We start from the raw sequence: 23542 nt of genomic DNA, 5'->3' as shown, positions 1-23542 counted from the left end.
TACTCCATTTTGTGTATATATCACAATTTATTTATCCATTTATCTGTTGACAGACCTGTTTGTTATTTCTACCTTCCGCTATTGTGAATAGGTATATGTCTGTTAGCTTCACGGTTTTCAAACCGTTTGAGTATGTACTTCAAAATGGAATTGTTGGGTCATAAGGAAGCTCTATGTTCTACTTTTTAAGGAAGCACCAAACTGTTTTCCATAGTGGTTATACCATTTTAAACTAAGTAGCTTTTATTTTCACATTGCACATAATGTGTAACAACGCGAACAAGATACCTGTGAGATCTTTCAACTATAATATTTTTTCATTCGTGCACTGACAGTTAGTGTTATTACTGTGTTTGGTTTGTTATTAAATACTAAGGACAAATACAAAGACAGGTAAAATTTATTAAATTTACATGAATTAGCTCTAGTCTAGACATGCTGAGGCAAAAAATAGTAAGTTGACTTGGCCTGAATCATATAAAAGTAGATCTGGGATTTAAACCCAGGAAGTCTTCAAAATTCACATTCTTATTTTTGTGTTTGATTGACCCTCAAATATAAATAAAGGAATGACTCCTGAATTCTAAAACTCAGTTGGAAGGGTCTAGCTGCAGTTATAAAGGCCATTATAACTACTGAAGACAGGGACAGAATCATTTCAGAGCAGCATAGACACCATTGAATTCAAGCATGATGAATACTATAGATGGTTCATGGGTTCCTTTAGCGCCTCAAAGTTCTTTCTAGGTGTAAATACATGAATATGAAAATAAATATTTAATTGTGTAATTTATCAATCCACTGCCATCAAATTGATTCCTACTGATAGCGGCTCTTTAGGACAGAACAGAATTGTCCCAAAGAGTTTCCAACCTTTGAATATTTACAGAAGCAGACTGCCGCATTTTTCTCATGTGGAGAGACTGGTTGGTTTTAACTTCCAACCTTTTGATAAGCACTTTAACCACTGTGACAGCATAGTTCCTTAGTTTTAAATTTCTTGTTGTTCTTAAGTGCCATTGAGCTGGTTCCAACCCATGATAAAGTAAAATTCCTGAACTTGAAATGAATATATAAAGTCATCAAATGAACAAAATCTACTCTTCTTACCTTATGAATTCTCTGGGCTGTTAATTTTTAAAGACAAAGTTGGTACCAGCACAAGGAGATAAATACTAGTCACCTCATATTATACAATCTCCTCATAAAAATACTGTTTGAGTAAAAGTAAGGTATAAATCAAAAAAGGTTTGGAGAGTAGCATGCTAAACTTAGTGTCTTCAGTAAGCATTTAACTTTGATTTACTAATGCAGTTATTGCATGTTAATTGAACAGTCCTATTAGGTATATACAAGATATGAGTTAATTATCTGTCACTTAAAATGATTATATGGGGACGCACATTAACAGATTAACTTGGCTTGCAGAAGACATTATTAATGCATCCTGAGGCCAAGGCTGTTTGCAATGACAACTATTTGTAGATGACCCCAATGCAGAACATGGCTTATGCTCTAAGACCTCGAACAGAATTTTTAGTCAGCTGAAAATATTCTTTGTACATAACTTGGACTTTGCTTCAAAAGAAATTATTAGCATTTTGTATAAGATCATTTAATAATTCTTTTACCAAAATAGTCAAAGACTCAATTTTGTGAACCAACCTTTTCTGAAGTAAGACAAAGTTGAGGCTTTCTATCTGGTGAAGGACAGCATCAGAAACTCTATGCAATATGCAGGGTCACTATGAGTCGGAACCAACCTAACAGTCCTTAGCAATAATAACATGCCCATATCAATTACTATTTTTATCTAAGTGCTTCATCTAGAATTTTCCATCCAGTGGTGTGGCGCTGTGGACTAATGCATCAGACTGCAAAGTCGTTTGAACTGCAAGGTCGGTGGTTCAAGATCTCCAGCCACTCTTTGTACTCCTATACAAGGTCACTCCTATAAAGGGTCACTATGGGTCGGAATCGACTCGACAGCACTTAACAACAACAACCTTACTATGGGAGTGCAGTGGCTCTATATGATAAGCACTGGATTGTGAACAACAAGGTCCAAGTTTCGAGTCTGCCAACCGGTCCTTGTGAGAAAATTGAGACTGCTTTCCGAAGATTTAAACCTCGGAACCAGTATACAGGGAGGCATTTAATATATGTTAAAGCTATGTAGGAGTCCTGGTGTGTTGCTGTAAGATAAGCACTGAACTGCTAATCACAAGGTCAGTGGTTGAAGCCCACTAGCTGCTCCTTGGAGACCTTATACAGGGTGCTATGAATCTGGGCTAACTAAATGGCAGTTAACAACAACAGCATCAAAAGTGTGCAAACTAATTTTCTTTGTGTATAAATGAAGTTAGGTTCAAAGTTTATTCATTATAAACAAACATGAATGACTGTTTTACTGAAATGAATGACTTATGGGGCATTGAAACATAAGTAAGAAGGATGTTTTGTTTTGTTTTTAATTTAAAGACTTTCCTGTCACTTGCCTACAAAATGACAACTATAACCATGTCACTAAGTTAACAAAAGTGTACCCACAGATTTTTAAGATATCTGCAGATTTAGAACATTTAATGCATTACTGTAAACATTTTCTCAGTATCTTTTTAGTATTTGTGATTGTTATTTAAACAACCAAAAACACATGACCCATTATATAAATGGTCTTACTGGTTAAACCTATTTTTTTAAAAACTGAGATTTTGCTCTTCCAGTCTCTCATTTTGTCCTTTTTCATATCTTTGAAGAAACTGGACAATAATTTCAGTCTCACCAATTTCTAAAATGTCTATGTACCATGACCAATATCTCACAAGCATTTATTCTCTCTACTGAAACAATACTTAACAGCAATAAAGCAAGTTTAATAATGACAAAAATAATAACAGTTAAAAATTTAACCCCAGTGGGTTTCAAATACGTGGATACAAAGTTAGATTTGTTTGTTATCAGGGTTTCTAGTGGCACTAGGCTATCAGGGTTTCTTAGAAAAGTTATAGAGTCATGAAATGAATGAAAAGGCATGATGATCCTTACTGACAAATGGGTTTTTATAATCCTCATATGCTTTAAATTTAGTCTGAATGATTTTTAAAAAGATGATTTATACTGTCAAGAACAAATAGAACTATAACTAGATTCATGGTTTATTATTTAACTGACTTTACATAGTATTTCTAGCATGTTTTCTTTTGAGACATTGGGATATTTCTCTGAGTTATACTGAAAACCAAGAGGCCTCAGGTCTAGATGTTTTTGCTTATAGATCCCCCTCTGCCATGCTGGGCTAAAGATAACAGCCTCACTACCAGGTTTGTGAATAGTGGTGGGGATGTTTGTGTGCCATTGAGTTGGTTCCATCTCATAATGATCCTATATAGGGTTTCCAAGGCTGAAATATTTACAGGAGGAGAGTCTCATCTTGTCTCCTGGGGTGGCTGAGAGACTGAAGCTGCTGACCTTGAGGTTAGCAGCCCAAATTCATAATGTGTTACATTACCAGGACTCCATTTTTAGTGGTAATAACTTACATTATTATTATTATTTTGTTGTTGTTATGTGCCGTGGAGTTGGTTCAGACTCATAGCGACCCTGTACAGGGTTTCCAAGGCTGTAAATCTTTACGGGAGCAGAAAGCCTCATCTTTCTCCCTCACAACAGCTGGTAGTTTCAAACTGCTGACCTTGCGATTCACAGCCCGATTCGTAACCACTATGCTACCAGAGTATAGACTAAAATAAAATTTTAAAAAAGAAAACATCATCTTAAAATGTGTGTAGTATGAAAAATATTTTTGCAAGACATATTTTTTGTTTGTGTAGATGTTAAAAATGGAGTCCTGGTGTGGCACTGCATTCAACCACAAAGTTGATTTGAACCTCCAGGTTGGCAGTTCAAACTCACCAGCCACTTCTGGGAAACCCTGTGCATGGTCGCTATGGGTTGGAACCGAATCTATGGTACTTAACAACAACAACAACATATATGTTAAAATATGTCAACATGTACAGTGAAATGTAGTTTTTATTGAGCGTGTAAGTCAGAAGAATCTGAAAGCTACTGCCCTAACATAGGGTACATTCTATAAACCAAAGAATGGCAGCTAGCTTCAATTTATTTATACATTCAGTATTTCAGAATTCATATCCACTTAACTCAGCAGTCATCTCTAATATGGCAAATATGGAACACTCTAGAAGAAAAGCAAAGAGAATGTATTAATTTACATAATTAATCAGATAATTTTAATAAACATGTTTGCTAGTCTCTACAAAAATGATGATACCCGAAACTCCATACATTGCCACCATTAGGATCAATTAGTAACATAGTCATTTGTCAATTATACCACTGCTTATCATGCATGTACCCAATAATCTAAAATTCAAATCCAGTATGCTCTACCATTCTCATTAAATGCTTTACATCTAATCTGTTGCACTTGAGCTAGTGAAGGATATTGTTTTGGAAAGGTAATTAGCAATATTATTCCTTACAACATTGTATCTGCTACAGTACAGATTTTTAGAAGAAAGCAGCAAACATTCTAATTGAACTACCCACTTGACATACACATTTGCACTGATGCTGTTAATTATTCTCTACTTTAACCGGTCAATTAAAATGGTACAAAAAAGGTGGCCACTGTGAAAGTAGTGTTTTAAAAATGTAGCCTCCCCATCATTTAACTCCAGTAACTTAATCATATCAATTTCACCAACTGAATCAAATGCTTCCAAATGCATACATCTTTCTTAAAATTAAAAAAACAAAACAAGTATAGTCTATGCCACGTACATGGTGACAAGTACAGTTCAAAGTGCCATTATCAATATTCTTCTGGTGATAATTAATCCTCTACTCATTATTATAATGAGAAATCATATTCAGAAAACAGTGATTGAAAAAATCAGATATCAAGCACAAGTCACTCTTTGTCTATCATCCAAATTGATTCTTACACTTACGGAAGATTAGCACAGAGCCTTACAAATAATTGATCTAACCTACTCTAAACTTTTCTAGCCTTCTTATGTTTCATTTCATGATTTTTTAAATGGCTTGCTCTTACATGAAGTACCAGCAATATACTTTCATCCTTTAATGTGTGATGGATCTTTCATCCTAATCAGAATCATTTACTGATTTTGTTTTTACTACAGTGTGTGCTTCACCCCTTAATTGAAATAATTGGAATTAATTTGCAATTATTTGTAATCCGTTAATTCTGACAACTTCCAAACTTCCAAGTATAATTTTACAAATTTCAAAAGACCTGATAGTAGTTTTCACGTGGCTTAATGTCACAGGTAAGTAATGTTATCATTTCAAAAGAAACTAACTCTGAACTCACCCCAAAGTATACAGGAGCAAAGTAAGATGCTGCTTTTCTCCAACATGCAAAAAATGCCAAGGAATCTTTATGACTAGTGTTACATTCTTGTAGTTGTTGTTGCTGTTGGTTTTAACTTTTTCTTAAGTTTCAATCCATATTTACATGCTGAACATTTCCACAGATTCCCTAAGAATACACTGAATTCCTGCTTTATCTTAGCTCTTCTTTCTCTTTTTTCCCATATATTTTTCAAGTTCAGTAGTACTTTAGCATAATATTTAAATCCCCCCTTTTATTTTGGCCTTTATTAATCACACCCAACCTACATGTATGTGGAAACATTAAGGCATCAAGCATCCTTTGGGAAATTTTCCCATGATTCTGCTGAGACATGAGTTGTTACCTGTTGTTGAATCACTCAGTCCCTAACTTGTGATGACCTCATGCACAACTGGATGAAACCTTTGATTCATAAGGTTTCCATTGGTAGAAATTCAGAAATAGATTGCCAGGACTTTCTTCCTAGTTTGTCTTAGTTAAGAAGCTCTGCTAAAGCTCAGTATTATAACAACATATAGGCAAGCCTCCACTGACATATTATAGATTTTTCTATATCAACCCAAAATTACATTCTACTATACTAGATGACCAAAGAAGAAACCGTGCATTTAAATTATGGTGTTGGTGAAGAATGTACATGGACTGTCAGAAAAACTAACAAATCTGTCTTGTTAGAAGTACAACTAGAATGCTCCTTAGAAACAAGAATGATGAGACACAGGAAAAAAAAAAAAAAAAGGCTTTATGCTCCCACAAAATGTTTAAAAAACACTTGGGAACCCTATAAAGGATCGCTGGAAGTCAAAACCTACTCCACTGCACATAACAACAGCAACAATGTGCTAAAGATGTCTCAGCTTACTATTCCAACTGTCTTTTGCACATAGTCATCTATAAGCACAAACCAATCTTGACAGTACCCTAGCTAGGTAATCAGGGAACAAGCTACCCTATCTCTTGAGTGAATAAAGTCTGCCCAAAACATCCTGACACAATCATTAAATGGATACTAAAAATATGCAACGTTATGGAGATTGTCAAATTGGACAGATGTATTTCAGACATTCTAAAGATTTCACATGAATTAATTATTTCATGTTTTAATTAATTAATATTGTTTAATTAGTATATTATTTGAATATAATTCGTGTCTTAATTATTAATATTTAATCAGTTATTAATATGGCAATCCTCTGAGCAAACTTTTAGTAATATATTTATAATAACTAATGCTGTTGTTATCCCTACTTTTTTGATAAGAAGAAAAAAAAAAGCTAAAGAAACATTAATAACTGTCCTGCCCCAAAGTCCCCCAATTTGTTGTCAGGAGCTGTCGAGTTGTTTCTGACCCATAGTGACCCTGTATAGAGTTTCCAAGGAGTAGCTGATGAGCTTGAACTACTGACCTTATGGTTCAAATGACTTTACAGTCCAGCACATTATACCACAGCGCCACACCAGGGCTCCAAAGTCCCACAACTGGGAAGCTTAACAAAATATGATCCTGATAATCTGACACCACAGCCAAAGTACTACTCACTTTGTTTAAACGTGGTATGGTGATGTAGGATGAGCACTGGACTGTGAATCAAAAGGTTGGCGGTTCAAATCCACCAGGTACACCTTGATAACCCTGCACAGAGTCTCTATGAGTCAGAATTGACACAACAGCACTTAACAGAAACTATATCAGCATATATTTCCCTCCATGAAACTTATCTGAATACATGATTTTAGACAAATATTTTGTGACTTTTGGTTTCTAGTAAAAGAAAAACACATTTATTTTATTTGAAAATATTTTAACCCATTTATATATAACAATTATATTGTTTTTCTTACAATATAACTGACTGCCTTGTAAGTGTGTACTAAGTATGTTATCTGTAAGACATCTGACACACTTAGTACACATTTACAAGGCAGTCAATTATATTGTAAGGAGCTGCTATCCATGTTGTTCCATTCTGAGATGCATTGTGTATCCTCTACTCTATAAATGTGACTGTGGACCCATTTTGAAGTGAGATGTTAATGAGGCAGGATAGTGGGACTCTAGTAGTGTAGTGGTTAAGAGGAAGACCCCCAACGAGATGGATTGGCCAAGTGGCATCACTGATGGCATCAAATGTGGAAGCGGTAGTGAGGTTGGCCCAGGATCGGACATTGTTTCATTCTGCTGTGTGTGGGGTCCCTATGAGTTGGTTCCGACTCGATGGCACCTGACAACAACAACAACAGTTCTCCTTTGCCATACTGGATTGCTGTAAGTCAAAATGGACTCAGTGGCACCAAAAAAAAATGAGGGGACTTCAAAAAGTTTGTGGAAAAATTGAATTAAAAGATAATGTAATTTTTCCACAAACTTTTTGAAGTCTCCTTTTGTATTTATTCCAAAGTAACAATGAAATATAGAGCCCACTCTGGGCTTCTAAATACCACTCATAACTGAAAAGATTCACAAAATAGTCAGAATAGGTAAACTACAAGATAAGGCAAGAAATCGTGTGTAGACAGAAAAAAAGGAAATTCTCAAAGAATGACAAGAGCAAATCAAAAGGATGAAAAACAAAAACAAAAACACCTAGTTTCAAAAGATTTCAGTGTATAAATCAGAATAATCTGAGCATAAAAATAAGTGATGATAGTGGATTAGAAACCATTGAATATAGTTAGCAAGGGAACATAGTGACTCCAGAAGATAAGCACTGGATTGTGAACCACAAGGCTGGAGATAGGAGTCCACCAGCCAGAACCAACTCTACCTCACTTAGCAAAGACAAGATAGCTAACAAGCACCAGGAATGGTATCCATACAAGTGGGATTTAAAAAGTTTATGGAAAAATTTCAGTTTCTTTCCATTCAACTTTTTCACAAACTTTTTGAATCCCCCTCAAACATAATTGCAGACTAAGAAAGGTTGCAGAATTGGTTCTGAGGCTTTGGCCATCTGGCTACATAGGGCTCTCACTATGATTCATGACCATGCAGCCCAGAGCCACGGCCACCAGGATCTTAACTTTTAGTTAGCATCAGCTATTTTCGATAAATCAATAAGGGCATGCCCAAACAAGTTCTCTGATCCTTCTTGGAATCTGAGGACAAAACTACCCCTCTCTGGATTAGCCAGGGGTTGGAATCTACTTTTAAGCACACTGCCAGAGGACAAAACTGCCATGTTGCTGGTTGTTGTTACTATTGCTAAGTGCCATCAAGTCAGTTCAGATTCATAGTTGTTAAGCAGATAGAGGAGTGAAGGAGAGTGACCACTGAGGTGCCTGTTCTGTAGAAGAAAGGGAAGAGGAAAATCCCCCCAAAGCATCGTCCAATAGTTGTTAAGTGCTATCCAGTTGGCTCTGACTCATAATGCCCCAATATGTACTGGGTTTGACCCGCTGACTTTGTAGTTTGAAGTCCAGATCTATCCTATAGAGCCACACCAGAAGTCCTCATCCAATAGTAGGGCAAGAAAACTTTACCTTAGACCTTAGAACAGCCACAAAAACCCATAGGGGATTTTCAAGGCTTGGATCAAGTGCTAAAACAAAAATTGCCCTGAGGAAGCTGGTAGCTTCATTATATGGTAATTGCAATAAATTTGCATTGCAGTTTTGACTCCCCTGGTGGGCAAATCTACTGAATTGTGGGTAAGAACTTGCACAGTAAGCAAAAAATGATACCAGTAAAGCTCCTATGAATCATATAGAAAAGGCCACCTAGTTATGTGGAACAAGGCTGCCCAGTTGGGCGGGACAGGGAGGGTTGTAATTAGAAAAAGAAACACAAAAGCTAGAACCAGAAGAACCCCAGGGCTCTCTACCTTCTCTTTGGTGTGAGCCCATTCTTGTCTATGAAAACATACTTTTTAAAATAAAGTTTGCATGCTTGCAGTATACTGTTTTCTGTATGCAAATCCTTCTTGCTGAAAACAAGAAGCAAGGACCCACAGAAAACTGACATAGTGACCCTTTATAGAGTTTCCAAGAAGCAATTTGTTGTTTAAACCTCCAACCTTGCTGTTAGCAGTCCAGTGCCTATTCTACAGGGCCACACACCCCTTGCTGTTTAAAAGCTGAAATAGCTTCTGAACCTATGTAAAGACTCAAAATGAAGGTAGGGTTCCCCCTGTAAACAGCCAAGTGCTTTAGAATTTAAAGTCAAATTTGAAAGTGATAAAGACAGTGAAGCCACTCTCAGACTGGAACTAGGAGGTAACATGCATTCAATCAACAGGTGGTAGTGGTGTTAGTTGTGTGCCACTGAGTCCTCTTCAGCTCATAGCCACCCTGTATTGGGGTTCTGAGGCTGTAATTCTTTAAGGAAGCAGGAAGCCTTATCTTTCTCCCATGGAGCAGCTGGTAGATTCAAACTGATGACCTTGCTGTTAGTAGTCCAAATCCACTATGCTACCAAGGTTGAAAATAATATATATATATATTTTTAATTGCAATCATTCAGAGGGTTACTTCCAAATTTTGAAAGTTCTCTGCATCATTTTGTAGGAAAGAACTGCTAGAAATCATTTAAAGAATTGCTTAAATAATAACCAAAGATAATAATAGAATGGTTCTGTTTGTGAACTATGCTGTAATTTCTCCAGGGCTGTGAAACTTGTTTCTCTTGTACTTTACTGATCAGGTAATATTTCTGCTCTGTCCCAGCTTTTGTTTATCTGTAAAATAAAGGTTCTTGGATTAGGTGGTTTCTAAGACTTCCTGTTTCGCATTTCAGGTTCCATTCCCAGTTTACCTTGATCAAAACTATGAAGTTACCAGGATCATATTGACTGTCATTATGTATGCTAAGAAAATATTCATTTGCATTTTAGACATCAAATAATTTGATGGAATTACATTAACACAAAAAATATTAATGATTACATTTTGAGTTCTTATTCTGATAAAACTGTGTCTTATATATTTATATACTCTATAACATAGAAACAAACCCACTGGTACTGAGTCAATTTCAACTCATGGCAGCCTATATAGGGTTTCTGTGGGAGCGGAGAGCCTCATGTTCTTCACAGAGGCTTATGGGTAAAACTGTCAACCTGTGGTTAGAAGCCCAATGCCTAACTCATAGCTCCAGCAGTGTTCCTCTATATAGTGAAGTGAAATGCAAAACATACTCAGTCAAGTATAATGTCAACTGATTACCACATTTCTCACCTGCAAATGATAATATAACTGATATTATTTTAAATGGAATACAAATTTTGGTCTTTCTTTTGGTCATTTTCTAAGCCTGTTACTTAATTTGAAATCAAAAATCTTTAACACTCTATTTATCTCACTGCAACTTCAGTAGGCTGAAAGATTTACAAGTTTAAAACTCTTTTCAGAATTCATTTTGTATTTTCTTTTAGTTGTCCCCATCTCTAGCCGTTGCATTATTTCTTTTCATCTCCATGGACTATTTTATTCTAGGACACTGTATTATATTAAATTAAAATAATAGCAATCAAAGTCATGGGGAGCAAAAGGATTTTCAGTAGCAGCCCATGCTTGGCTCTCAATAGCTCACCAAAGGAGAGACAGAGAAGCACAACAATTCAGAGAAATTGTCAGCAGATCCTATTGTCCTTTCAATTTCTAATGACACTGAAGTGCTTCCATGATTACAATTCAAAGGCTTCCCAGTAACCAAGTCATTTGCCCCAAACTCTTTATCTAGCACTCACCAAGAAAACTCTGATTTCAATATACTATTAATCAAGCTCCAGCTAAGTTTACCACTGATACTCTCAATTACAGAGACCAGCTCCATTTCTCTCAGTCTGCTCCTTTAAAGAGGACATTTACAAAAATGTATTTTATGATTAGTCACTTACTCCTCAATGAAAGAATTCACAAACTTGGTTTAGATGCATTTACTAAGACACTGTTTGTGCAGCCCAAACGTTTTAAATTATTGACTATTTGTAATGATTACAAATTCAGATTTCTTGGAACACATTGCTAAGGATGAGTTATTATAAAGCATATATTCATCAAGAAAATAATGATGGATATTACAAAGCTATATCTATAAATATGTTTGTTTCAGTGTTCTTCATAGTACCAAATATTTAGATCAATATGAACCTTCAAATTGGGGATCTGATTAAATTAAATTATGAATTATTCCATAAAAAATTGAATTAGGTAATAGCGTGTTTATAATGCTTTTCAGTAGCATGGGAAAAACCTGTTGTAATTATTGTTAAGTGCTGTAGAGTCAGTTCTGACTCTTAGCAACAATGTATAAGTGTCTGAGGAGTGACTTGTACATTTGAACTACAGACTTGTGGTCGGCTGTCCAGTGCATATCCTACAACACCATACCAGGACTCCATGGGAAAATCCTATTCTTTATTAAATGAAAAAAAGCCCATTTTATTTAATATTATAAAATATATGTGTATTCCTAAAGCAAATTATAATTCTACATATAACCAGTGCTTATCTTTTGATGGTCAAAGTTCATTTTTATTTTATTTTATTAATTCTGATTTTGTGTGTGTGTTTTTAACCGTAAACATTCATTGCTTTATAACCAGTTTTTGTTGTTGTTAAGTGCCATCTAGTCAGTTTCAACTCACAGAGACCCTACATAGAATTTCCAAGGAGGGTCTGGTGAGTTTGAACCATCGACCTTGCAGTTCAAATTGACCTTGCGGTCTAGTGCTTATCATACAGCAAGCAGATAAATGGCATTAATATGTTTCATTTCACTCATAAGAATACATATACATAGTCAAAGAAAAAAATTGAAGTAGTTTGTCCTTGTGTTGTTTTTTTTTTTTTAATTATTTATTTACTACTATAATGATTAAAAGGAGCACTGATAGTGTAACGGATTATGAGTTGGGCTACTAACCACAAGGTCAGAAGTTCAAATCTAACAGTATCTCCTTAGGAGAGAGATGAGACTTTCTATTCACATAAAGATTTACCACCTCAGAAACCCTATATAGGGTGTCTATGAGTCAGAACCGATTCAACGACATACAACCAACATAATGAATAAAGTTCCAAGTCACATATATTTAAATAAGATTGAAGTTTATGAAGGTGATTTTATGAAGTGAACTGGAGTCAGGAACAAATCTTGGATTTACCAGTACAATTCAGAGAGCTCCAATGAAAACAATGGCTTCAGAATGGATCCATTTAAATTCAAAGCAGAGAAGTCAGCTTAACACTTATGGCAACTGTGGTTGGGTATTCCAATGAAAATTGCATCAGTGAGAAAAAGGTCGGGAAAGTTATGCCAAGGAATATTTTTCTATCAGTACAGTGCACCTTATCATTATTTTGAGGTTATTAAGGGCTGTCCTATGAGAATTTCATCGGGAAACCTTACCCCAATCATCCTACAACACTAATCTTACCTTTTCAGACATCTTTTTATTCCCAAATCTGAAAGAATATTTAAATGGACCATTACTTGAGTCCCCCAAGGATGCCAAAAAGCTCAAGGATTAAGTACAGGGAAGGATTGGGAAGATGTAAACACTGTCTTCAGAGTATAGATAGACACTACATGAAGAATAATGAGAAACAATAGATTTACATATGGATACACTTTTAAAATAAAAATCTATGATTTTGTAGCAATACTTTTTGTATTGCTACAATTTAGTCTGGTAATATTACTTTATATAATGTTAGAATGTAAATTGAATTTTGATTATTTAAACTGACTAGTTGAACAAACAAATCTATGTTTGAAGTTGTAGAGTCAGAATGCTCCTTAGAAGCCAGGATGGCCAGATTTAGTCTCCTGTACTTTAGATCTGTCATCAGGATGAACTAGTCCATGGAGAAGAAAATTGTGCTTGGTAGAGAGTTAACAAAAAAGAGGAAGACTGCCAGTGAAACAGGTCGACATAGTGGCTGCAACAATGGGTTCAAATATAAGAAAGATTGTGAGGATCAGGCAATGTTTTATTCTGCTGTACATAACGTTGCTATGAGTCAGAACCAACACAGCAACAACTAAAGACAATAGCAACAATAAGCCACACAGTGCTTTAGAAGAAAAATAAAAAATTTAAAACAGTAGTACCTAAAGGAATAAATAACTACCAATTTTGAAGACTCATGGGCTTGTTATTGTTATTATACTATTTTAAAATGATGTTGTTATGTGCCTTTGAGTCAGTTCCTAACTCATAGCAACCCTATATAGGGTTTCCAAGTAGCAGGTGGTGTGTTTGAACTGCCAGTCTTCCAGTTAGCAGTCCAGTTCTTATCCCACAGAGCCACACCAGGACTCCATAACAGTAATGTAATTATAAAATCTGGTATGGAGATGTTATTTATTAGCACACTGATGATAATAGCTTATCCTACAGCAGTATTTTATTAAGCACTTAAAAAATTATTATAACAAAATCACAAACTATAATTACTAAATCTGATATTTAAGAACTATTTTGCATATAAGGGAATTGTGTATAAGAGGGCATATGAGAAAATATTCAGTTTCACTTATAATGAGAGATAGGTAAGTAAAGGTATGCTCCTTTTAAGTTTAGCATTTAAAAATTATATATTTTGTTGTTATTTTGAAGCTAATATTTGATGACATAAATTTTCTTACATTTTCAGGAAAAGCAGAAATTTTGGGAAGCGATGAAACAATATACATCAAGTTTCAAAGTTATTCATACAATTTCAAGAAATAACTTAAACTCATAATAAAGATGCTATTGCTTGATTACTTAGAACTAAAAATATTGATACAGCTAAATATGTAGTAATGTCTAATGCATACTTTTATCAAAACCTACACTATATTAAAATGATATTAATTAAACAACTTTAGTAGCATAGTCATTTCTCGTGTCCTCATGTTACATGTTACTACTTATATTGGTCGCTATGAGTCAGAACTGACTTGACAGCACTTAGCAACAACATTATGTAAAAGTCTTTAAAAATATAAGTAGAATTAATTGGTAACGAATTGAATCAACATTTTAAATGTAATTATTTTTACAATAATGGCATTAAAGTATATTTTTAAATCTTTTTACTTTATTTTGAATTTTAAAATTTTCAACAATAAGTAAGTGCCAGTCTTTTAAACAGAAAACAAGCAAAGATAGAACAAAACATACTAAATTTTAAAGCACAGCGTATCACCTAAATGTTCATTGTACCTGTGTTTGATCTAGCTTTGCTAATATTTGTCTACTTCAAATTCTCCAAAAGAATTTACATATAAGATGACTGATATCAACAAAAGGATAAAATAACACTTTCTACAAATTGCAATTTACAAATATTTGGCTTTTCCCTCCTCCCCCGTAATTAATACTAACTTTACCAGATGCTATTTTGGGAAATCTCAAATTTCATTTAAGGATTAAAAAAACAAATAAATAAGCAAAGAGAAAAAATAACCATTTTGGAGTTTTAAGTATTATTGATGATTTCTTTATATTATTTGTATGTTTAAAGTGATTTTTTTAATCCATAGAGTGATCAGTAGCTTGGATTTTAAAATATTTTATAGTAGACAAAAGTAGATGACATACTTAAATCTGCTTATAAGACACTTAAATGAATAAGCCATTTCTTCTTAAGTCTCTTTCCAAAAAGATATGGTTTGATATTTTTAAAAAATTCTCTGTGACTAAATACTAAGTGGGAGATACAGTAACATATTTTAAAATGAAAATACATAACCATAACTAATATACTTTAATGTAACACAATAGTAGTTTATTGAGTCCTTACTAAACTAATTCTCTACAAGGTAAAAGAAGACTTACTTTTCTGTGAGGTTTGACTTGACATTAAAATATGAGTAGTGTACCATCACTTGTTTATACTCATATAATAAGATGGAAAATTACTTAACTCCAATGATTCAAAATGCAAAGATTACAACCTATTGGAATATGTGCAAAGTCACAGGTACTTTGGACCAGTTCCAAGGGAAAAAAATTCATGGTAAATTTCATGATCATTAATTTCTCATATAAGTTACCCTTTTAAAGATACAATAATTTCCTAAGAACACCAAAACTATAATTCTACCCTTTTTAAAAATTCTGCATGCTTTACCTCATGCTTTTCTTACCCAAGCCTTCAAAATTTAATAATTTCATATTTAACAGTTTTGACATACTCTATCTCTCTAAATTATTAAAAATTCAGAAGGTTATTAGAGGCTATGAGGTGAGGCCACAAATGTGTGATATATGTATTATCTATAAAAATTTTTTTAAATGCACAAACACACATACATATACAGAAATATTGATAGGTAAGTAAGTAATAAAAAATGCCAATCTGTGGCCTGGAAAGCAGTAGAAATTGTTAAAAATTTCTATTTCTTAATGAAATCTCTTTCCATATGTACTCTTTGTATATATATTGTAGCTATATTCAAGTTGGGTATTTCGTGAAAGATCAGAGACCTCCTATGAAATGAACCTTTATACTATGTAGGTATAGTTTTCATTAAGGGGAGTTTTCAAGTTTGCTTAAGAGTGCTAAGTAAATCTTACAATAGAATATTTAGGCAATTGTCTACAGTCAAAAATAATGTTCAGCTTCACTCTGCATTACCTTCCCATAGAATGCACAGCATTAACCAATTCTTTTCTGTCAACTAGCAATTTTTGGCAGATCCCTTTTGCATGATTCATGAAGGACCAGTAAAAGGCTAATTGTTCAAACTAATTTGCGTAAATGACTAAGCAAGAGATAACAAAATTACATCTGCACTTGTTTGGCAAAGATTCAATAGCAGCAGCCCTGTACTGCCAGCTGCTTCCAGACAACACTCTTGCAGAAATTAAAAGCTACAAATATTAATTAATACACTTTTTTGGTACGTTAATTTGCACTGAAAGGTTCCGGAGTGCAAAACTGCTGAGAAGATGAACCATGATAATTAGAATTAATGGGATGGATGCATGTTTTTTGCAGCTGAAGTTTTAAAAACCCATGAATGGAACTGGGAACTTGAAACTGACATTCTCATAAATCTCTATGATAATGCAGCTATTAGTATTAGAAGGATTAAGTACTATGGCTCCAGAGTTATCCATCACATGACACACTATATCCCATCTGTCATTGCTGTAGCTAAGACATGATAGCTGTCCTTGAGGAAGCCCTATGAAAAGCTTTGCGAATTCAAGGACTTGTAGTGATGACAGTTTGACTACTGAAAAAAATAGTTCAAATCTCCAAATTCCAAACAGAAATAATAGCCAACTCTTTGTGTGTGTCTGTTTGGTGCTTTGCACATACCCTAAAACTCATGTCTGTATTTTAATTAAGTTATCTGAATTATAGATGGATCCGACTGGGACAAAATAGTGGTAGGTTTCATAGATTTTATAACATTAAGACTTTGTATAACATTAAGACTGTGAGGTGCCTGTAAAATGGTTTTTAGTGATGCATTATTAATTATAAATAAGAAAACTCTAGAATTTTCTATTTAAATATTTGTAAATATGCTGAAATTAAGCTTGATACAAAATGACCAAGAAATGAAAATAAATACCTAGTCAAACGGAGTCCTGATGTGATGCTATGGATTAATGCGCTAGACTGCGAGGTCGGTTTGAACTCCAAGGTCAGTGATTCAAACTCACCAATCACTCTTCGGAAGCCCTATACAGGGTCACTAAGGTGGCACAGTGGTTAAAGAACTCACTTGCAAACTGAAAAAGTCAGTGCTTTGAACTCACCGATGGCCCTTGGGAGAAAGATGTAGAAGTCTGCTTCTGTAAATATTTTCTGCTTTGAAACTTAATGGGGTTCTATCAATTCCGGTGTGGCACTGTGGGTTAGTGTGCTGGACGACAAAGTCAGTTTGATCCACAAGGTCGGCGGCTCAAGCACACCAGCCTCTCCTTGGAAACCCGATACAGGGTTGCTATGGGTCGGAACCGAATCAAAGGCACTTAACAACAACAACAAATCAGTTCGACCATGTTCCATAGGGTCACTATAAATCAGAATTGACTTCATAGCAATGGGCTTGAATTTTGTTTTACTAGTATACTTCTTAAACTGGAAAATGTCTGCTAAATTTTCTAACTTTTAGACTAAGCTTCAGGTTTCCAAAACACTTCACTAAGTTATTATCATCACTCATTTGTAAAGTTAATATGCTTCTATCCTTTGAACATTCATAGTTGATTTGATTTTACTAAGATAATTGTCAGAGTAGTAGAAACTTTTCAGCATAGAGCACACAATAGTTCTACCATTGGGAAAAGTTTCTACACATGTACTTAATTGCAGAACCACCATGGTGGGTGCCAGAGAAGTGCAGTGCCTAGTACAGAGTAAATTATTATAATTATTTAATCAGTCTGGAATCATTGGCCATTGTGTGAGCACTATGACTTTGCCATGCACAAGGTCAGCTATTTCTATTATAATTTTCTTTGTCAGTAAATATTTCAAGGATGTTGTTGTTGTGAAGTGCCGTCGAGTCGATCCTAACCCATAGCGACCTTGTATAGTGTTTCCGAGGAGCAGCTGGTGAGCTTGAACCACCAACCTTGCAGTTCAAACGGCTTTGCAGCCTGACGCATTAAACCACAGCGTCACACCAGGACTCCATTTCAAGGATAGCACACACCAATATACAAAACCAATCCAATTTTAAAGGACCCCAGTTATACAGAAAAAAAATGCACAAAAATATAATTTAAACCAAGTACCATTTCCTTGGTAAAGCAGATACTTTATTTTCTTGGGCAAAGTGTCAAAAGTTGAGAGAGTAAACAGATGGCACAAAAAATAAACATAATTTAAACAAAATCAAAGCCAGTATTTTTTAAATGACAAAATCTTATTTCAAATCTCCATTTGATTTTGCCCATAAAGAAACACTTCACAAATTAAAGAGACATTTCTCAAAAAATCTCAAGGCAGTAAAACAGTTTTCCTGAATCCATTTTTTCATATTACAATTTCATAAATCAAGTAAAACATATGAATACAATTTTGGCTTACTTGGTATATCATACATAATAAAATATATAAGGTTATTAACACATGAGAATAGTAAAAAGTCCCATGACCTGACATCTTCCATCCAAAATTTAATTGTTTTTGTCAAAGAACTCTGTAAAGAAAACAAAAATCCTCACCATTGGACCAATAAACAGCATTCTTATCAATGGAGAAGAGATTGAAGTTGTCAAGGACTTTATTCTTCTTGGATCAACTATCAACACTCGCAGAAGCAGCAGTCAAGAGATCAGACGATGTATTGCATTGGGCAAATCTGCTGCACAGGAACTTTTTAAAGTATTGAAGAGCAGAGATGTCAGCTTGAGGACTAAGGTGCGCCTGACCCAAGCCATAGTATTTTCAATAACCTCATATGGATGCGAAAGCTGGACAGTGAATAAGGAAGATCGTAGAAGAATTGATGCCTTTGAGTTGTGGTGTTGGAGGAGAATACTGAAAGTGCTGTGGACTGCCAAAAGAACCAATAGATCTGTTTTGAAAGAAGTACAACCAGAGTGCTCCTTGGAGGCCAAGATGGCTAAGCTTTGTCTCTCATACTTTGGACACATTGTCCGGAGAGAACAGTCACTGGAGAAGGATGTCATGGTGTGTAAGGTGGAGGGTCAGAGAAAAAGAGGAAGACCTCCAGCAAGATGGATCAGCCAGGTGGCATCATTGATGGTGTCAAGTGTGGCAGCGGTAGTGAGGTTGGTCCAGGATCGGACATTGTTTCGTTCTGCTGTGCATGGGGTCACTATGAGCTGGTTCTGACTTGATGGCACCTGACAATAACAACAATATCAAAGAAAAGAAATCATTTTTTAAGTATTACAGTATATTTCATCCACTTGCAATGCTTTCTGAACAAATTTCTGCCTTTTGAAGTGCCCAGGTTTAAAAGAACTATTCTCTATCCCATAACAACTGCATAATTTCATGAGTTATTCCATGTAAAGTGATCTTTCTGGGCTGTTACTTATTGCTGACTCTACAATTTATATGAAGAGCAGTTAACTGTGCTCTTCCTATAACTCTTACTTTGTGGAACTATTATATATTGTGTTCTTATTTATCATTCCATCTGTCTTTGTAATATTACTTTGCTAACTAGGCGGTAAGATCTAAAGAACAGGCGCCATGATTTCACGCTCTTCATTAGGCATCCATCAAAAGTCTTAACATGAATTTGATTTATCTGGCAACTCACGGAAGTTCCGTTAAGTTCACACTGACTCTCATTCTCTGGAAACTTCATATAGTAAAAATTGTCACTCTCATACCCATACCACATAGGGTTATAATGCAGAAGCCTGTCTTACCCAAGCCAGAAAAGAATTTGTTTTCTCCCAGAAACTGGAAATGTTTAACTGAGGGATCAGTGTCTGAAAATCTTTGGAAATGAGTCAGTTTGACTCTCCTACATTAAACAAAAGGCCTGTGAACACTTCTACCTGAGGTTCTTGGATATATTCTGGCCCAAACTATTTTTGAATCATGGTTGTTTACCTACTTTTTGTATTCTACAACATACCTTCCATTATTGTATCTTGGTATTATTTTTTTAAAGTGACTGGAGTTTTTTTTTTGTTTCCTATTTTAAATTGTGTTTTCAACTTCTTACAAATCTAAGAACACTATGACTAATATAGAGAGAGCTATGTTCACTAGAATCAGCATCAAAAAAATCTTATAAATTAACTTGCCTCCAAAATAAGGACTGCAGTCCTTAGAATAAACCTACAGAGAAAAAACAAAATTAAATTTTTAGTCATTAACTTTTCCAAGTTAACTAAATAACTACCTTGTTTTATATGAATATGCTTTTATCAAGCTTTACTAAATGTACACAATCATAATATTCAGTTTTATTTGGAATATATTTGGAGACTCCCATTCATACGTGCCTCATTGTGAAACCGAGTTTACCTCAGGGTAAGCAGATAAGTTTTCTTTTTCTAACTAAAATTCTCATGCCAACATCAAAATAAGCTTTGTTGTTTTTTTTGTTGTTAAGTACCATTGACTAAGTTACAGGGTTTCCAAGGAGTGGCTGTTGAGTTTGAAACACCAACCTTGTGGTTAGCAGTCCAGTGCTTATCCTACAGTGCCACACCAGGACTCCAAGCTATCTTTAGGAAGTGATTTTATTCATCCCCAAATTCTTGATTGCATTTTCTATGACATACTATTAAATGAGATTTTGGTTCAAGAAAAGTCAATGTCACATAATACTATATGTTGTTGTTGTTAAGTGCTGTCGAGTCGATTCTGACCCATAATGACCCTGTACAGGGATTCCAAGGCTGTAAGTCTTTATGGGGTTTGCAGAAAGCCTCGTCTATCTCCCCTGGAACAGCTGGTAGTTTCGAACTGCTGACCTTAAGGTTCACATCCTGATTCATAACCACTACGCTACCAGAATGCCTATAATACTATATACACCTCCATAAACGATATACTAGAAATTGTAGACTCATTTTCCATTCTTCAATTGGAAAATAAATAAAACAGTGATAAGGAAGCCAAATGACACTGTGTGGATTTGAAGGACAAAGGAACTTTGAGGGAAAGCATCTGTCCCTAAGGAGATTGTTTATTTTGCTACAAGCATGTAGATTCTGTAAAGTAGAGTAATTCCTTATTCACATGGAAACCAGAAAGTGTACAAATCATTTATTTGTGTGTATATCTTTGGGCTTCCAAAAGAACAAATGATTCTGTGTTGGGAGAAATGCAGCCAGAGTGCTCCTTGGAAACCAAGGTGACCAAATCTCATGTCTCATACTTTGGACATATTGTCAGGAGAGTCCAGTTGCTGGAGAAGGATACCATGTTTGGTAAGGTGGAGGGCTAGAGAAAAAGAGGAAGACCCCCAAAAAGATGGATTGGCAAAGTAGCAGCATCAATGGGCTTAAGCGTGGCAACAATTGTGAGGTTGGCCCAGGACCCAGCAGTGTTGCATTCTGTTATGCATAGGGTCACTATGAGTCAGTACCAACTCAATGGCACCTAAAAACAACAATTCTTTGGAAGACTGATTATTTTGGGGAGTTTTGGTGCGATACTGTGGGTTCATGCACTGCACTGCAAAGTCTATTTGGACCACAGGGTCAGCAGTTGAAGCTCACCAGCTGCTTCCCAGAAACCCTATACAGGGTTGCTATGGTCAGAACTGACTCAGTGGTACATAACAATAACAATTATTATGGTTTCTTAAATTAAGATAGTTAAATTGATACTCAGGAATAAAGACAGATTTCACACGTGTCACTGAGGTCATCCCTTCATGTGATGAAATGTATGATATGGCTATGTATAATGTGCATAATATATTTAAAATAAAGATGATACGCATAAAGAGACATTTCATATTTATTAGCTTATTAGAAAATAAGCCAACCTCTGGCACAATGTTAAATAATAAGTCTTAAACATTTGGCTACTCTAGAATTTTAATATCTTAAATCCTACAATCAAATCACCTAATGCTGGGAGAGCTTGCCGGATACTAGGTATAAAGTCTAAAAAAGTATCGTATTTCTTCAGTACTATGCTTTGCAACTAAACAATCTGCCACAATGCCTTTGGGAACTGCTTCTTTGAAGTTCAACTTACAAAAGGAAAATGAATGAGCCCTGTTTACAACTTACCAGTAATAATGCACCTTAATCTGGTAGTGTAGTGGTTATGCATCGGGCTGCGAACCGCAAGGTCAGCAGTTCGAAACTACCAGCTGTTCCGCGGGAGAAAGATGAGGCATTCTGCTCCCATAAAGACTTACAACCTCGGAAACACTGTACAGGGTCGCTATGAGTCGGAACGACGCATAACAACAACAACAATCTTTCCAAGGAAAAATCTACTACCTGGTTTATAATACTCTTGAGTTTTTGTCATCCTGATTCCTTTCCAAGAAAGCTGTCTTTTTTTTTGGTTAGATAAATTTTATTACATCAAAAATATCACCAATAGGTCTTAGGCATCACTGGGCCTTGTTTCCATAGCTAGATAGCTTTTTTATTTTACTCATCAGCCTGTTGGACAGTTCCTTTTTCAGACTCATAGATACCATGCAAAATTTTTTGAATATGCTTTTTTTAAAAACTGTTGTGGCTTGCTGAATTAAAGCAGCTGAATTTGATACAAGTTCAATGTCATTTCCTTCAAGAATTAATTCATCTTTCCGGGCTTGAGATACTGAACAAGCTACACCTCCCCTCATCCGAACCCTAGGTATGTGTTTTTCACCCAAGAAGTTTCAGATTTCAACAAGAGACCCGCTCTCTTGCAAAACAACGTTAATGGGGAAATGAACATACAGAGACCTCATCTTGTAATGGAAGCCCGGTGTAACACCCTTGATCATATTCTGCATATGAATACAGATGGTGCTGATTATAGACAGTTCCTTTCTGTTTCCCCACCATTTGTTGACCCGGAGCCTCTTCCTCTTCTTCCACAGGAGGCTGAGCTCCACATTGATGTGGTTGAAGTCCCTCCACAGGGTTTCCCAGGGGCTCTTCACAATGACGGTGTGGCCCTTCAGACTGATGTCGACGTTCTCCAGAATGTTGACAGTCTGGTTGCTGAGAAAGGTCTTCATTCTTGCAGTAGATGTGGCAAAAGCAAAAGTTTTCTTTTTTGAAAGGACATTAGAATAAAGTTCCTTTTGAGATTCTATTTCTTATTTATGAACCACAAATAATTGCACATCAGGGGAACAACAGCACTAAAATAATATATATTCATCACATGTCTGACTACTGATTACTCTTTATTTAAAGAACTGTCCTTGAGATCAGGTACAGTTTTCCTACAGCCCTGTGCCAAAATGGAAAAATCATTGTTTTGAGAGACACTCAAATGGCTCATGAGTGATTTGAAAGAATCATTCAAATCTTCCTCAACACCAGCTGCTTCTCAGAAATCCTGTACAGGGTTGCTATCAGATGGAACAAATTTGATGGGCACTAACAGCAACACATGGCATCAGTATTGGAGGAAGACTCATTAACAACCTGCGATATACAGATGATACATCCTTGCTTGCTGAAAGTGAAGAGGACTTGAAACATTTACTGATGAAGATCAAAGAGCACAGCCTTCGGTATGGGTTGCATCTCAATGTCAGGAAAACAAAAATCCTCACCA

The sequence above is a fragment of the Chrysochloris asiatica genome, unplaced genomic scaffold (assembly GCF_000296735.1).
Source record: "Chrysochloris asiatica unplaced genomic scaffold, ChrAsi1.0 scaffold00012, whole genome shotgun sequence".
NCBI classification, from domain to species: Eukaryota; Metazoa; Chordata; class Mammalia; order Afrosoricida; family Chrysochloridae; genus Chrysochloris; species Chrysochloris asiatica.
The sequence above is the reverse complement of the archived record's forward strand: the minus strand, read 5'-3'. Positions refer to the sequence as shown.